Source organism: Mobula hypostoma, chromosome 7 (assembly GCF_963921235.1).
Source record: "Mobula hypostoma chromosome 7, sMobHyp1.1, whole genome shotgun sequence".
Taxonomy (NCBI): Eukaryota; Metazoa; Chordata; class Chondrichthyes; order Myliobatiformes; family Myliobatidae; genus Mobula; species Mobula hypostoma.
The window spans coordinates 114,605,226-114,623,438 of NC_086103.1; the positions used below are offsets into that span (position 1 = coordinate 114,605,226).

The 18,213-nt window shown below is 43.8% G+C and overlaps 1 long non-coding RNA gene across 1 annotated transcript in view; it reads left to right on the plus strand.

The window, feature by feature from the left end:
* The first annotated feature begins 11,735 nt into the window (after positions 1-11,735).
* LOC134348998 (uncharacterized) overlaps positions 11,736-18,213 on the plus strand; it is a 39,261-nt gene continuing 32,783 nt past the window's right edge. The window contains exon 1 of the long non-coding RNA XR_010018556.1: positions 11,736-11,858. This is a non-coding gene — a long non-coding RNA (uncharacterized LOC134348998). The remainder of the gene's footprint in view (positions 11,859-18,213) is intronic.

An 18,213-nucleotide genomic window follows, 5' to 3' on the forward strand; every position in this document is an offset into this window, starting at 1 on the left:
GGTTGCCCTTGAGAAGGTGGTGAACCGCTGCAGTCCCTGAGGTGTGGGTACACCCACAGTACCGTTAGGGAGGGAAGTTAAAATAGGTAGTGCAAAAAAACAGAAATAAAAAAGTAGTGAGCTAGTGTTCATTGGTCCAACGTCCATTCACAAATCGGATGGCAGAGGGGAAGAAGCTGTTCATGAATCGTTGAGTGTGTGCCTTCGAGCTTCTGTATCCCTTTCCTGACAGTAACGATGAGAAGAGGGTATGTCCTGGGTATCGGGGGTCTTTGGTAAAGGAAGTCACTTCACTGAGGCACTGCTCCTCTTCTCTTTGCTACTGTCAGGAAGAGGTACAGAAGCCTAAAGGCGCACACTTAGTGATTCAGGAACAGCTTCTTCCCCTCTGCCATCCGATTCTGAAATAGACACTGAACCCGTGAACACGACCTCACATTTATTATTTCTGTTTTTGCACTATTTTAATTTAACTGTTTAATACACATATATGAGTAATTGATATACATATTTATTTTCCCTATATTATCATGTACTGCATTGTACCGCTGCTGCTAAGTTAACAAATTGATTCTGATTCTGAAGATGTGTTGGATACTACAGAGGCTAGTACCCATGATGGAGCTGACTGATTTTATAACTGTCTGCAGCTTGCTTCAATCCTGTTCAGTAGACGCCAAGCGCTCCCCGTACCCCTCCCCTGCCACAACATACCAGACGGTGATGCAGACTGTTAAAATGTTCTCCACAGTACATCTGCAGAAGTTTTCAGGTGTTTTAGGTGACAAACCAAATCTCCTCAAACTCCTGATGAAATATAGCCACTGTCTTGTCTTCTTTATAGCTTTGTACAGGGTCGTGGTTTGTGCATTGTACAGTCGGGGAAGAGGGTATCAGCTGGTTTAAGTTCAGGTGGTGAGAGGGAGGATTGGGTTTTCAAATATTGACTTACAGATGTATAATATGCAAACACGAAGAATTCTGCATATGCTGGAAATTCAAGCAACACACGTCAAAGTTGCTGGTGAACACAGCAGGCCAGGCAGCATCTCTAGGAAGAGGTGCAGTCGACGTTTCGGGCCGAGACCCTTCGTCAGGATTAACTGAAGGAAGAGTGAGTAAGAGATTTGAAAGTGGGAGGGGGAGGGGGAGATCCGAAATGATAGGAGAAGACAGGAGGGGGAGGGATGGAGCCAAGAGCTGGACAGGTGATTGGCAAAGGGGATATGAGAGGATCATGGGACAGGAGGCCAGGGAGAAGGAAAGGGGGAGGGGGGAAAAACCCAGAGGATGGGCAAGGGGTATAGTCAGAGGGACAGAGGGAGAAAAATGAGAGTGAGAGAAAGAATGTGTGTATATAAATAAATAACGGATGGGGTACAAGGGGGAGGTGGGGCATTAACGGAAGTTAGAGAAGTCAATGTTCATGCCATCAGGTTGGAGGCTACCCAGATGGAATATAAGGTGTTGTCCCTCCAACCTGAGTGTGGCTTCATCTTTACAGTAGAGGAGGCCGTGGATAGACATATCAGAATGGGAATAGGATGTGGAATTAAAATGTGTGGCGGCTGGGAGATCCTGCTTTCTCTGGCGGACAGAGCGTAGGTGTTCAGCAAAGCGGTCTCCCAGTCTGCGTCGGGTCTCGCCAATATATAGAAGGCCACATCGGGAGCACCGGACGCAGTATATCACCCCAGCCAACTCATAGGTGAAGTGTCGCCTCACCTGGAGGACTATCTGGGGCCCTGAATGGTGGTAAGGGAGGAAGTGTAAGGGCATGTGTAGCACTTGTTCCGCTTACAAGGATAAGTGCCACGGGGGAGATCAGTGGGGAGGGATGGGGGGGACAAATTAACAAGTGAGTCCCTTTTGCCAATCACCTGTCCAGCTCTTGGCTCCATCCCTCCCCCTCCTGTCTTCTCCTATCATTTTGGATCTCCCTCTCCCCCTCCCACTTTCAAATCTCTTACTAGCTCTTCCTTCAGTTAGTCCTGACGAAGGGTCTCGGCCCGAAGCATCGACTGTACTTCTCCCTAGAGATGCTGCCTGGCCTGCTGCGTTCACCAGCAACTTTGATGTGTAATATGCAATGCTGATTGTTCACAGTCATTGCTGTTTTAAAGCTATCCCACTTTAATGATGGTATTATGTGACTTCTTGCTTGCTGGGCTACTCCATAATATTCAGTGAAGAAAGAGCCAAAGACTATTTTCCTTTTCATAGAAAGCTAAATCAAGAGTGCTGAATGGGAACTGAAAGATTTTCTTTTATATAATGCCTTATATGTTACCAAAAAAGGTTCAAAAATTCAAAAGTTCAAAAGTTCATTTATTATCAAAGTACGCATGCAGAATACACCTATGAGATTCTTCTTCTCCAGATAGCCACGAAACAAAGAGAATCCATGGAAGTTAGTTCAGACAGAAACAGCAAACCCACACCTCGCACAAAAAAAGAATGACAACATGATTAATCAACACCCCCCCCCCAAACTCGCTCCCCCTGCATATAACATAGCAAGACCATTGGCCTCCAAATTCCACTGTCCCCTCACGAAAACTGGCAAAAACGTAACAAGAACATCAACCCCCCAGACCTCCACCCTTCCCCTGCACAAAACATCAACCTGCAAAACAAAGACAAAGCACAGGCAAAAACAGACAATTTAAAAACCATAAGACTGAAAAAAGTTCATTGTCCATAGTCCAAGTCTATAAAAGCAGAAACCTCAGTTACATCAAAAGGCCTACCCTCCGGGCACAGCAATAGGCCACACAGCTTCTCTTCAGCAGCAGAGCGATACCACCAGCGATCAGAAGGCAGGTCATCGGGCTCGCTGTCCGCATTCGCAGCCATGTTTCAATCTTCCTCGTCGCTTTAATCGGCGAACAACGGATTCATGGAAAATTGCTCTCCTGGAGAGTTCACCTGCAAGAATTGTCAGCTAATCCAACACCTCGGGAGCAAGGCAGCTGAACTTGAGGAGGAGGTAGCTGACCTTCAATGTTATAGAGAATTGGCAAATGTGCTCCAGATCTCCCTTTAGGGAGATGATGTGCACTCCAAGAGAGCCATGGGTTCAGACAGCAGACCAGAAGCACTGGGTAGGAGGTGCACACTGTCCGGGGGCACCAACTCCAGAGTTGGAAGTGTCCAATCAGTTTGAATATCTAGCGATGCTCGACAATGACCATGAAACCTCTGAGGTGGTAGGCAGGACTGAAGACTCCCACAGGACCCTCTCTAATCCTAAACCTAAACACCATAAGAAGGAAGTAGTGAGAGTAGGGGTCTCAATTATGGGGGGGGGAGGTGTTGAGAATCAGGTGTGTACTGGCAAGGAGTCTCATACTGTGTGTTGCCTACCAGGAGCACAAGTAGGAGACCTCCCTGGACGAGTAGATAAGCTCCTGGCCAGAGCTGTCGTGGATCCAGTCGTCATTGTCCACATAGGAACAAGTGACATAGGTAAGGGCAGGCTGTCAGTTCTGCAAGACAAATTTAAAGAGTTAGGTAGGAAGCTTAGGGACAGAACTGACAAGGTGGTCTTCTTGGAAGTTCTTCCTGTGCCATGTGCCAGTCCAGGTAAGATTGAGGAGCTCAGAAGATTTAACGTGTAGCTCAAATCATGGTGTAGGTTAGAGGGGTATAGGTTTATGGGACATTGGGGTCATTTTGGGGCAGATGGAACCTGTACTGCTAGGACGGGTTGCATTTGAACTGGAGGGGCACTAATGTACTGGGCAGGCGTATGCTTCAGTTAGTTGATGACTGTTTCAACTAGGGAATGGGGTGGCGAAGGGCAGGGAACTTAGAACAGGCCAGGCTCAACTGTTTAAACACCTTAATGGAGAATAACATATTAGGACATAAACTGATTATAGGCTTCAAGATATAAAAATGGGTCAGAATAGGATGAAAACAGCAGTAGTAGACTAAGAATTACCTGTATAAGTACAAGAAGTACGAAGAATAAAGTAAACGAGTTGGAATTATATGCAACACACATCAAAGTTGCTGGTGAACGCAGCAGGCCAGGCAGCATCTCTAGGAAGAGGTACAGTCAACGTTTCGGGCCAAGACCCTTCGTCAGGACTAACTGAAGGAAGAGCTAGTAAGAGATTTGAAAGTGGGAGGGGGAGGGATGGAGCCAAGAGCTGGAAGGGTGATTGGCAAAAGGGATATGAGAGGATCATGGGACAGGAGGCCCAGGGAGAAAGAAAAGGGGGAGGGGGGGATAAAACCCAGAGGATGGGCAAGGGGTATAGTCAGAGGGACAGAGGGAGAAAAAGGAGAGAGAGCGAGAGAAAGAATGTGTGTGTATATAAATAAATAACGGATAGGGTACAAGGAGGAGGTGGGGCATTAGCAGAAGTTAGAGAAGTCCCCCCCAACCTCCTGTCTTCTCCTATCATTTTGGATCTCCCCCTCCCCCTCCCCCTCTCAAATCTCTTACTAGCTCTTCTTTCAGTTAGTCCTGACGAAGGGTCTCGGCCCGAAACGTCGACTGTACCTCTTCCTAGTGCTGCTGCCCGGCCTGCTGCATTCACCAGCAACTTTGATGTGTGTTGCTTGAATTCCTCGTGTTTGTGTGGAATTATATGCAAGTGTGTGTAAGTATGATATAATAGCAATAACTGAAACATGGCTGGATGGTGATGAATATAGTATTAAAGGATTTACTCTACTTAGGAAAGATCGGCAAGATCGTAAAGGTGGAGGAGTAACCATATACACAAAAGAGAATTTAAACGTGAGGCTGCTTATGATAGGAGATGAATCGAGACTTAGTGAAGATATCTGGGTGAGAACTGAAAGCTATAAGGATAAAGGAATAACATTGGGTGTATGTTATAGACCACCCTAATGCTGAGAGTGATTTTAATAAACAACTGTATCAGAATATTAGAAAATCAAGTTCTCAGGGTGATGTTATAGTTATGAGTGACTTTAATTTCCCAAATACAGTACTGAGTGGGAGAACCCAGTGACTAATGGATTATAGGAAAGTTATTGTGTTATTGAATGATTGTTTTTTGACCCAGTATGTTAATGCACCAGCAAGAGGTGAGGCCTGTCTAGATTTGATATTCTGTAACAATCAGGTTAGAATTTTGAGTACAGAAGTTGTTGATCCTTTAGGAACAAGCAATCATAGCATTGTTAGTCTCGAAGCGTTTTGGGCAAGCATATCAGTAAAAACCAAAGCCATTAAACTGAGTTTCAGAAAGACAAAGTTTGTGCAGATGCACCAAAGACTTCGGAAGGTAAACTGGAAGGAAATGCTTGACATTGAGTCAGCTGAGGAACAATGGGCTCAATTTAAAGAGGTAATACACATAATGCCGGAAATGTTCATTCCCAAGGTCAGGAGAAGCAATAAAAACAATAGACCAAATACATGGATGAATAAAGAATCACATAAAAAAATTATTGAAGTAAAGACACCTATATAAGGAATACAGAAAAATAGCAATGATGTTAACCGCAGGGCATATGAAAAGATGAGAATTATAGTCAAGAGGGAAATTCGGATTGCAAATGGCAGGTTGAGAAGATATTGCTGATAATACTAAGATTGACCCCAAGAGATTTTTTTCAATAGTTTAGTCATAAAAGTCAAAGAGGAAGTTAAGTGTATTAGGAATAATTGTGGGCTGATAAATTATGCAGAGAAGGATTTAACGGATACTCTTAACTCATATTTTTGTAAAGTGTTCACCTGCAAAGATGTTAGCAATATGCCAGTAAGTGTAGAAAAAAATAAGATTGCTTGCAGTGACTTAGAGATCTTAGAAATTGAGGTCCTGCTTCAGCTGAAAAGATTGAAAGTAAATAAATCTCCAGGGCCTGACAACATATATTCAAGGGTACTTAAGAGGTTTGTGATTATATATACAAACCCCTAACATGTATTTTTCAAAAGTCACTGACAACTGGTGAAATCCCTAAGGACTGGAAATGGGCTACTGTTGTCTTGGTGTATAAGAAGGGTGACTGCACTAACCCTGGTTACTACAGACCTGTAGGCTTAACGTGTATTGTAGGTAAGACAATGGAAACATTAGTAAAGAATGAGATGGAAAAGCAGCTGATAAGAACAGGCACATTAGCAGAAAGACAGCACGGGTTCAGAAAGGGTTAATCATGTTTTACTAATATGCTGGATTACTATAAAGAGACATCTAAAATTTATAACAATCGAACGGTTGATATCATTTACTTGGACTCTCAGACTGCTTTTGACAAGGTACCCCACGAGAGGTTAATAATCAAATTACAGGAGGCAGGGATTCAAGGTAAGCTGTGTGAGTGGGTGCAGAATTGGCTCAAAAACAGAAAACAATGAGTTATGGTGAGAGGGTCATTTTCAAACTGAGAAGATGGTAAAAGTGGGGTTCCGCAGGAATTAGTTTTGGGGCTGCTGCTGTTTTTAATTTGGATAAGCACATAACAAATGAACTAGTAAAGTTTGTTGATGGCACAAAATTAGAGGAATGGGCTGATAACATTCAGGCAGTAGAATCAATACAGTTAGATCTAAACAAAATCCAGATGTCAACAGATAAATGGCAACAAAATTTAATGTAAGTAAATGTAAAATATTACATGTAAGTAGTAGAAATATACAATGGGGGGGTCTTGAGTTAGAAAGTGACTGTATGAGAAGGATTTGTGTGTCTTTGTAGACATCACTCTCAAAATCTGGACAATACACAGAAGCAACCAGGAAGGATAATAGAATGTTGGGCTAGATAATACACTCAATGGAGTTCAAGTCAAGAGACGTTCTCCTTAAGCTGTATAATGCGCTTGTGAGGCCACACCTGGTCTGCTGGGCACGAATAATGAAGAAAGATTGTAAGAATTAAATCTTTTTAGCCTAAGTAGACGTAGAATGAGAGGAGACATGTCAGAAGTGTTCAAAGTCATTACGGGTATAAGTAAGGTGGATGCCAGCCGTTACTTCAAAATTAATCCATCAACGAGGACATGGAGCCATAGGTGGAGATTGGTTAAAGGGAGATTTCAGACTACCATCAGGAAGCATTTCTTTACACAACGAGTTGTGGACACATGGAACAAACTACCAATTTGTGTATTTGAGAGTAGTACTGTACCTTAGAGACTTCCAAATATAAACTCAATAGTTATTTCAATACACTATGTGAATAGGGATTTGGCAAGCTTTGTTGGAACAAATGGCCTGTTCTTGTTAAAAACTTTCTAATGTTCTGATATTTTAATCTGCGAAATGGAGTCGAACATCGTCTAGCACCCTGTCTCATACTTTCTTTGCCTCGAGGCTCAGGCCCACTGTTTCCTGGAAACTTCCCAGACACAGCAAAGTGCTGCATCATTCAGTTGATCTCCTTACTGGAAATCACAGGCTATAGTTGTTCCAGAAACATATTTAAGATTAGAAAAAAAAAACAGACATAAAAGAAGTTAAATAAATAGTTTCATGGCCTATCCAAAATATGTCAACCCCTCAACCATCAGGCTCTTGAATAAAAGAGGATAACTACACTCACTTGCCCCATCATTGAAATGCTCCTACAACCAATGGTCTCACTTAGAGGACTCTACCTTATCATATGTTCTCATTATTTATTGCTGTTTATTTATATTTGCATTTGCAAAGTCTGGTGTCTTCTGCACTCTGGTTGATCTTTCATTGATCCTGTTATAGATACTAGTCTATAGATTTACTGAGTATGCCCACAGGAAAATGAATCTCAGGGTTGTATATGATGACATATATGTACTTTGATAATAAAATTTACTTTCAGCTTTGAACTTTGTTGTTACCAGTATCTTAGGTTGATAAGATAATTTGTAGTTGTGTGATGGATTTTCACGAGGAAGTTGAGAATTTGGAGAGAATAAATGAGGATTAGTGCAAATTGGTGGTTAATAATGGGTCTGGCAGCCTATTTCCATTTTGTATCTTTCTCTGATTCTATGACTCTATGATACTGAGTCAAGGTAGTTTCAATTGATCAAGGCATCTTCAATCTGCAATCAAACAGGCATTCAGAGGTCTAAAAGAAACCAATAGTAAGAATGCTTGATTTGTTGTGAGGATTAGGTTAAAATCTTAAAGGGGATCCAGTTGCAAGTGGGTTTAAGTATTATATTTCACAATGATGAACCATGATTTACCCCTTTTTAAATTACACAGAAGTAGTGCTCACATGTATTGTGAAATTCTGCTTTTGTATGAGTGTCCAATGTCATGCATACAAATGAATTTTAAGTTAGTGATGACCGAATATGTATTGAAACCATTTGCTTTTTTGGTCCTGTATTGCTCCCCCAACCAGAAATGACAACATGACTACCTACACAACCCACACACTGAACAATGTGTGAGCGACTCTGCGTTTAAATTTGGTGCCTGCGCAGAAACACTGAACCGCTGGAGAGAGCTTCTTTTTCATTAGAACTTGGTGGTGCAATGATTTAGAATATTATTTGTTTGCCTTTGGAGCCTAAAAACAAATTCAGACCATTCTGATGCGTGTAAAATACATCTCCATAAATAAATTTAAACAATCTCAGTTTCCAATAACTTCAAATTCACAATACCCAATTGACAACTTGGGAATTAACATTCAAAGAGGTATGATGACGAGGGGTGACTCAGCCTGATCCTCTGAGGTGAATCATTACTTTAATACAAACTGTGAAAAATTGAGAAATATTACAGGAGATGGAAGAAAATTAATTTAAAAATTGCTTTCTTCTGACTAATCCTTTGGTGATCACCTCATGTTAATCATATTGATGCTTGTAACCTCTATCAAAAAGTAGGAGCAAACTCAAACAGAGATCTGATCATCAACATCACACGGAATATGTGTTGTATGAAGGCAACTGGTTATAAACATTCACATGTCACTTTGAGGGCTTACCCTAATGATCTGATATCTTATTCATACTATACTGCTGCATGTTCTTTCATAGTGCCGAGCTACAGTGTTGTATACTTGCCAAAGTGTGTCCACTCTGGCCAAAGTATTATGGGAGAAGTATTTCATTTACTATGTGCTCCCCAGGTAGATACACAGTGATCAAGGATGACATTTTGAGAGCAGGCTCATACATGAGCTACTGAGCATGCTTGGAGTCGAGAAGTCGAGGACTACGCCTTATCAGCTGCAGGGTGATCTCCAGCCTGAGAAGTTTAATCGGACCTTGCTAGACATGCTCGGAACCTTGGAGATCAGCAAAAAGAACAAGTTGAGTCAACATATTAGACATCTGGTCCACTGCTGAACTGTACACAAAATGAAGCTACCAGGTACTTGCCATATTATCTGATGGTTGGGAGCAAGGCGAGTTTGCCCATTGACCTCTGTTTTGGGTCAGGTGAAGAATATCTACCACCGAAGACTTATAAAGAATGTGGGACTACCTGGGAAGCATAAATTGGCTGACTGCTGGGTGGCTACGCCCTACATAGTAAAGAGTCAGAATCTAAACATACTAATTTTCCGGGTGAAACCGGAGGCTGGGAATAGGCCTGTCAAGATTCTCCATCAGAACCACCTTCTATCTCTGGGACAAGAGGTGCGTGTTGACCTAGAGCCTGAACTGGACCCTACACCTACTAAGAGGTCTCTGCGGCGACGTGGGGAGACTGAAGGGCCAACAGCGGGAAGGATTAAACCACCCCACGCCCCGCCACCACAGCAGATGCAATCTCCATGGCTCTCCACACGGCTTTAGACCACCTAGACAACACAAACACCTACGTCAGTATGCTGTTCATCGACTATAGCTCAGCATTTAACACCATCATTCCCACAACCCTGATTGAAAAGTTGCAGAACCTGGGCCTCTGTACCTCCTTCTGTAATTGGATCCTCGAATTCCTAACCAGAAGACCACAATCTGTGCGGATTGGTGATAACATATCCTCTTCACTGACGATCAACACTGGCGCACCTCAGGGTGTGTGCTTAGCCCACTGCTCTACTCTCTATATACACATGACTGTGTGGCTAGGCATAGCCCAATCACCATCTGCAAATTTGCTGATGATACAACCATTGTTGGTAGAATCTCAGGTGGTGACGAGAGGGTGTACAGGAGTGAGATTTGCCAACTAGTGGAATGGTGCCTTAGCAACAACCTGACACTCAACATCAGTAAAACGAAAGAGCTGATTGTGGACTTCAGGAAGGGTAAGACGAAGGAACATATAACAATCCTCATAGAGGGATCAGAAGTGAAGAGAGTGAGCAGCTTCAAGTTCCTGGGTGTCAAGATCTCTGAGGATCTAACCTGGTCCCAACATACTGATGTAGTCGTAAAGAAGGCAAGACAGCAGCTATACTTTATTAGGAATTTGAAGCGATTTGGCATGTCAACAAATACACTCAAAATCTTCTATAGTTGTACTGTGAGAGCATTCTGACAGGCTGCATCACTGTCTGGTATGGAGGGGCTACTGCACAGGGCCGAAAGAAGCTGAAGGAGGTTGTAAATCTCGTCAGCTCCATCCTGGGTACTAGTCTACAAAGTACCCAGGACACCTTTAGGGAGCGGTGTCTCAGAAAGGCAGCGTCCATTATTAAAGATCACCAGCACCCAGGGCATGCCCTTTTCTCACTGTAACTATCAGGTAGGAGATACAGAAGCCTGAAGGCACACACTCAGTGATTCAGGAACAGCTTCTTCCCCTCTGCCATCCGATTCCTAAATGGACTTTGAAGCTTTGGACACTACCTCACTTTTTTTTAATATACAGTATTTCTGTTTTTGCACATTTTTTAATTATCTATTCAATATACATAATTGATTTACTTGCTTTATTTTATTTATTATTTTTTTGCGCGCGCGCGCACGCTCTCTCTCTCTCTCTCTGCTAGATTATGTATTCCATTGAACTGCTGTTGCTAAATTAATGAATTTCACGTCACGTGCCAGTGATAATAAACCTGATTCTGATTCTGAAATAGGATACAGGCTCGGAGGATGAGGAAATGGTGGTGCGGTATATGCTGCCTTTCGCCAACTCCCCAATAAGTGAGGAAGAGATTCCCAACCTTTCTCACACTGAGGCAGGTGAAATGGGGGGATTAGTGGTGCTCAGGCAGGCTTACAGCTGGACCATGAAGTGGGGCTGGGTTCTAGTAACTCAGGATAAAGCTGAGCTCAGCCAAGTGGCAGAGGGGTCCGAGTTGCTGGAGGGCACGAGTGATAGACCGGTCGAGGCCTTGCCAGGTAGACCAGAAGTATCCCAAGGCGTGTCTGAAACTGAAGAAGTAGATAATGGGATAAGCAAGACTCAAAGAGTCAGGAGACCCCCCAGATAGGCTGGCCTATGTAGCACCAGGGGAACAGAGTGCCTAGTGAGATACTGTATGTCGCTACCATTTACAAATGGATTGAAGGTGCTGACATCACAAACTTGCTTTGAAAATGGTGTCATTAATGACGGGATGACAAATTATTTCGAAGTCATGAGGACATGGCTATTTTGGTCAGGGGAGAGTGTCATGCCCTGGTTCATATATTTACTGTTATGCTGTATGTATTTCATTTTGGCAGTTCTGTAAGAGCAGTCTGTTCTGTTTTCAGCTTGTTTGGGTTATTCTTGAAGATAAGGGATGAGGAGAACTGTGTGCCATCCAATTAGGATGGTAGAGCTGAGGGGAGGTTTCCCTGGTGCGGGACACTAAGGTTGGGCTTGAGGTTTTTTTGGTTTAGTGGGAGATGAAGAGAGAAGACGCTGGGGAGAACCGGTCGTAGGATACGACCCGGTGGGAGACCCATTTGTTCGAGACAGATTGCGAGTGACTTTCGGAAGGTGGTGTGTGTTTTCACACTGACCAAGTGCCCAGCACGTGAGTGACAGAAGTTCAAGATGAGCTCCAACTTGTGCACATTGGGCTGTTTAATTACAATGGGCCCTTTTCTTTTTGTTTTTCTTTACTAACCCTTTAGTTAAGATTCATAAATATAATTCCTTTAATCGTATGCAGTGTGCTGTCTGTTGTTTCGTGGCACTAATTTGTAACAGGATAATGAATTACACAGCATCCACACAAACCGGGGTTTTGGGTGGGAGAACAGTCTCAATTTAGCAGGACCAGAGAGAGACTTCCCTAGGCTTACGCAGCCAAGGAAACCAGGGAGTTTCATAGTACATGCCCCCTAGAAGCCTCACAAGATGGAGGACACCTTAAACAGTTTTTTTTATCAGTATTTACTCAGGAAACTGGCACAGCATATATGGAAGGAAGGGAAACAAGCAGCAGTGTCATAGAACATATAGAGATTAAAGAGGAGGAGGTGCTTGCTGCCTGACAGCAAATAAAGGTAGATAATTCCCCCGGGCCTGACATGATATTTCCTCAGACCTTGAGAGACACCAGTGTAGAAATTGCAGGAGCCCTGTCAGAAATATTTAAAATGTTCTTAGCCACGGGTGCGGTGCCGGAGGATTGGAGGGTAGCTCATGTTGTTCCATTGTTTGAAAAAGGCTCCAGAAGTAAACCAGGTAATTACAGGCCGGTGAGCCTGACATCAGTAGTAGGTAAATTATTGGAAGGTGTTCTGAGAGATCGGATATACAAGTATTTGGACAGCCAAGGGCTGATTAAGCATAGTCAGCGTGGTTTTGTGTGTGGTAGATCATGTTTAATGAATCTTGTAGAGTTTTTCAAGGAGATTACCAAGAAAGTAGATGAAGGAAAGGCTGTGGATGTTGTCTACATGGACTTTAGTAAGGCCTCTGACAAGGTCCCACATGGGAGGTTAGTTCAGAAGGTTCAGACACTAGGTATCCATGGAGAGGTTGTAAACTGGATTCAAAATTGGCTGTGTGGGAGAAGACAGAGAGTGGTAGTGGATGATTGCTTCTCAGACTGGAGGCCTGTGACTAGTGGTGTGCTTCAGGGTTCTGTTTACACAGTAAATGGTAGGGCACTGAGGAGTGTGGAGGAACAAAGGGATCTGGGAGCTCAGATACACAATTCCCTGAAAGTGGCATCACAGGAGAAAGGGTTGTAAAGAAGGCTTTTGGCATCCTGGCATTCATAAATCAAAGTATTGAGTATAGGAGTTGAGATGTTGTTATGGTGAGGTTGTATAAGACATTGGTGAGGCCAAATTTGGAGTATTGTGTGCAGTTCTGGTCACCTAACTTTAGGAAGGATATCAGTAAGATTGAAAGAGTGCAGACAAAATTTACTAGGATGTTGCCGGGTCTTCAGGAGTTGAGTTACAGGGAAAGAATGAACAGGTTAGGACTTTATTCCTTGGAGCGTAGAAGGATAAGCGGGGATTTGATAGAGGTTTACAAAATTATGAGGGGTATAGACAGAGTAAATGTGAGTAGGCTCTTTCCACTTAGATTAAGAGATATAAATATGAGAGGACATGGCTTTAGGGTGAAAGGGAAAGGTTTAGGGGGAACATTAGGGGGAACTTCTTCACTCCGAGAATGGTGGGAGTGTGGAACGAGATGCCACCTGACGTGGTAAATGCGGGCTCACTCTTAAGTTTTAAGAATAAATTGGATAGATACATGGATGGGAGAGATCTGGAGGGTTATGGACTCAGTGCAGGTCAATGGGACTAATGGAATAATGTTTCGGCACAGACCAGAAGGGCCGAATATCCTGTTTTCTGTGCTGTAGTGTTCTATGGTTCTACAGGCAGCATCCTAGTAAACCTTTCTGCACTGTCTCCAAAGCTTCAACATCCTTCTGTCACAATGGGGGCATTGGGAACGGACCCAAATGCAAGACACAGACACTGAAGTACAAGGAACAGGACTTGCTAGAGTAGGGATGTGACAGGATACAGACAAGGAGCAGGGACAAGAAAGCAGACTTGGGCTTGGACCCCAAGCCAGAGACGGGACAGGACCATCTGTCAGGTAATGGCAGAACAGCCGGACTTACCCAACAGAGGCAAAGACAAGACAAGACAAGACAAGACAGGTCGCCCTGCAGGGCAAGGGCAGAACGGCCTGACTTACCCCACGGAGGCGAGGACAAGACAAGACAGATCCCCCTGCAGGGCAACGGCAGAATGGCCTGACTTACCCCATGGAGGCGAGGACAAGAAGAGACAAACACCAAAGAACAACAGACAGTTCCATCTCTGCATTGGCAATTGAACTCAACAGTGATGCCGGCGAGGTATCCAGGCAGCAAGTCAAGTGAGGTGGGAAAAGACAGGGAAGGGAACAGGACAGTCCAACAGGGAATCCCTGGTTTACAGAGGTATTTATGTCTCAGCCCCAAAATGAGAATCATGTGCCTACAACAGAAACTGGGGAAAACCAGAAACCCTGGAATAAGGAACTATGGACCGGACCATGACACCTTCCTAGAATTGGGTGAACAGACCCTGTATGCAATACTCCAGGTGTGGCTGAATTAGAGTTGTATAAAGTTGCAGCATAACTTCCTACCTTTTGAACTCAATAAAGACAAGCATGCCATATGCCTTGTTAACCACCGTATAACCTGTGTAGCCGCTTTCAGGGAGCTGTGAACTTGGACCTCAAGATCCCACTTCTCATCAACACTGTTAAGGATATTGCCCTTAATAGTGTATTGTCTCTTTGCATTTGACCTCCCAAGGTGCAACACTTCATATTTGGCCTGGTTAAACTGCATCTGCCATTGGTCTGCCCATATCTACAACTGATCTATATCCTGTTGAATCCTTTGCCAGTATTCTACACTATCCTCAACCCCACCAATCTTTGTATGGTCTGCAAACTTACTAACCCACCCATCTATATTTTTAAACAGATCATTTATACACATCACAAACAGCAGAGGTCCCAGTATAGATCTCTGCAGAACACCACTAATTACAGTCCTCCAGCTCGAATAAGTCCCTTTTACTTCTGTCTTCTGTCTTCTATGGGCAAGCCAGTATTGAATCCAAATGACTAATTCAACATGGATCCCACACATCTTAATCTTCTGAATGAGCCTCCCATGAGGAACCTTGTCAAATGCCTTACTAAAAAACATGTAGACAACATCCATAAATCTAGCTTCTTCCATCACCCTCGTCATCTCATTAAAATACTCAGTCAAGTTAATAAGACATGCTGGCTCTCCCTAATTAGGCCATGATTTTCCTAATGCTCATAAATCCCATCCCTAACAATTCTCTCCAGAAAGTTCCCTACCACTGTTGTGAGACTCGCTGGTCTATTGTTTCAAGTATTTTCCCTTGTTCCCTTCTTAAATAATGAAACAACATTAGCTACTCATCTGTCCTCCAAGACCTCGCCTGTGGCTAGCAAGGACACAAAGGTATTGGTTAAGGCCCCAACATTCTCTTCTCTTGCCGCTCTCAATAGTCTGGGGTATATCCCATCAGGATCTGGGGACTAATCCACTTTAAAGCTCTTTAAGAGACCTAACACCACCTTCTCGTTGACTTTGAAACGACCTAGTATATTAATACTCTAAGCACCGATCTCCCTATCCTCCACATCCTTCTCCTATGTAAATACTGAGGCAAAGTACTCATTAAGCACCTCACCCACATCTTCTGCATCCAAGCAAACCCTTCATCCTTGAGTGGTCCTACCTTCGGACTAGTTATTCTCCTGCTCTTAATGTATGTATAGAATTCTCTTTAATCCTACTTATAATGAACTTTTCATGGCACCTCCTGGCTTTCCTAATACCCTTCTTGAGTTCTTTTCTGGCATCTTTATGATCCTCACGAGCTCTGTTTGATCCTAGCTTCCTAAGCTCTGTATACTTCTTTCTCTTTTTGATTAAATTCATTGCCTCCCTCGACACCCAAGGTTCTCTTACCTTCCCATCCTTGTCCTTCCTTCTGACTACAAGATACTTGTCCTGCACTCTGTCCAGTTGGTCTTTAAACACCCTTGCTTAAGTCAGATGTGGACTTGCCAAAAACAGCTGTTCCCCATTAACTCTCCCTAATTCCTGCCAAATGCTCTCGTAATTTGTCCTGCTCCAATTTAATGCTCTCCCACAAGTTTCATACCTATGCTTATCTACATCTTCTTAAAACTTAGAGTTGTGGTCACTTTTCTCTGGCCGTTCACCCACTGAAAGGTCATTCACCTGGCCAGGCTCATTACCAAACACCAGGTCCAGTACGGCGCCTCTTCTTATTAGACTATCTACATATTGATTTAGGAAACACCCCTGGATGCATCTAATAAATTCTGCCCCACCTAAACCACTTGCACTGAGAAGGTCCCATTTTAAATTAGGGAAGTTGAAGTCCCCCATGACAACAACCCTATTGTTTTTACACCTATCCTTAATCTGCCTGCGTATCTGTTCCTCAATATCCTGATGACTCTTTTTTTAATTATTTGCACGATTCGTCTTCTTTTGTACGTTGCTTGTTTGTCAATCTTTGTTCTGTACAGTTTTTCTTAAGTTCTATTGTATTTCTTTATTTTCCTGTAAATGTTTGCAGGAAAATGAATCTCGAGTTAGTATATGACGATAATACGTTTACTTTGAACTTTGAAACTCAACAGCTTCCTGGAGAAAGATTATTAATTTAAGTATCGAAGTGTTGCTTCATGCTCCGGTTTAATTTCTCACTTTTGACCAGCAGAGTTTCTAGGCTTCAGGCAGCTGAGAGATCATGGTGGAGGGTAAGTGAGTGAGAGGGTGTGCAGGGGCTCAAGGCCAGGGGAACAAGAAGGTGGTTTTACACCTCCACTGGTGAGTTGGAGGCAGGAGAAGCAGAACCTCCTCCCCATCCCAGGTGCACCAGCCTAACTGAACCCCCTGCACTGGGTCTACAAACAGCCTGGCCCTATCCGATCTCCAAACCACAATGGGTCCGTTGCTTTCCAGTTTTCCCCAGCACCATTCCAATGTTTACCTGAATAACCCTATCCCCCTCACATTCTGTCTCTTCCCCAATCACTCCCCCTTCCTCCATCCTCTCACCTGACAGTCCCTACTGATTTCCACTCCCACTAATCACAGCTAAGCACCTCCATCCCCCTGAACTCCACAGTCACAAGACTTGAGACTTCCCCCCATCCTTCAGTAATATCAATCCTTCTCTTCTGTATTTCCTTTCCTCAGGTGCATCAGGTACAGTATGAAGCATCTCCATCTTATCTGTGGCTGGGAGACTGAAATGAATGATGTTAATCAGTTCTACTTTGCCTCTAACTTCCACCCTGCCCTCAAGTTTGCCTGGTTCATTTCCAACACCTCCCTCCACTTTCTCAATCTCTCTGTCTCTATCTCTGGAGACAGCTTATCCACAGATGTCTATTACAAACCCATTGATTCTCACAGCTACCTGCACTATACCTCTTCCAACCCTGTTACTTGTAAAAATGCCATCCCCTTCTCTCAATTCCTCTTGTCTCCACCACATCTGCTCTCAGGATGAGGCTTTTCATTCCAGAACTAAGATGTCCTCCTTCTTCAAAGGAAAGGGAGTCCCTTCCTCCACCATCAACGCTGCCCTCAACCGCGTCTCTTCCATTTCATGTATGTCTGTCCTCATCCCATCCTCCTGCCACACCACCAGGGATAGAGTTCCCCTTGTCCTCACCTACTACCCCACCAATCTCCGCGTCCAGCACTTAATTCTCTGTAACTTCCACCATCTCCAGCGGGATCCCCCCACCCTCGACTTTCTGCTTTCCGCAGAGATCGCTCCCTATGTGACTCCCTTGTCCATTCGTCCTTCCCCACTGATCTCCCTCCTGACACTTATCCTTGCAAGCGGAACAAGTGCTTCACCTGAGGCGACACTTCACCTGTGAGTCTGTTAGGATCATCTGCTGTATCTGGTGCTCCCGGTGTGGCCTCCTGTATATCAGGGAAACCCGACACAGATTGGGAGACTGCTTCGCCGAGCAGCTACTGCCAGAAAAAGTGAGATCTCACTTCCCATTCCATTCCAACATTTCAGTCTATGGCCTCCTCTACTGTCACGATGAGGCCACGCTCAGGTTGCAAGAGCAATACCTTATATTCCATCTGGGTTGCCTCCAACCTGATGGTAGAAACATCAATTTCTCAAACTTCTGGGAAATCCACCCCCACTTCACCATTCTACATTCCCATTTCTCGCTCTCGCCTTACATATTTACCCGCCCATCACCTCCCTTTGGTGCTCCTCCCCCTTTCTTTCTTCCATGGCCTTCTGTCCTCTCCCATCAGATTCCCCCTTCTCCAGCCTTGTGTCTCTTTCACTAATCAA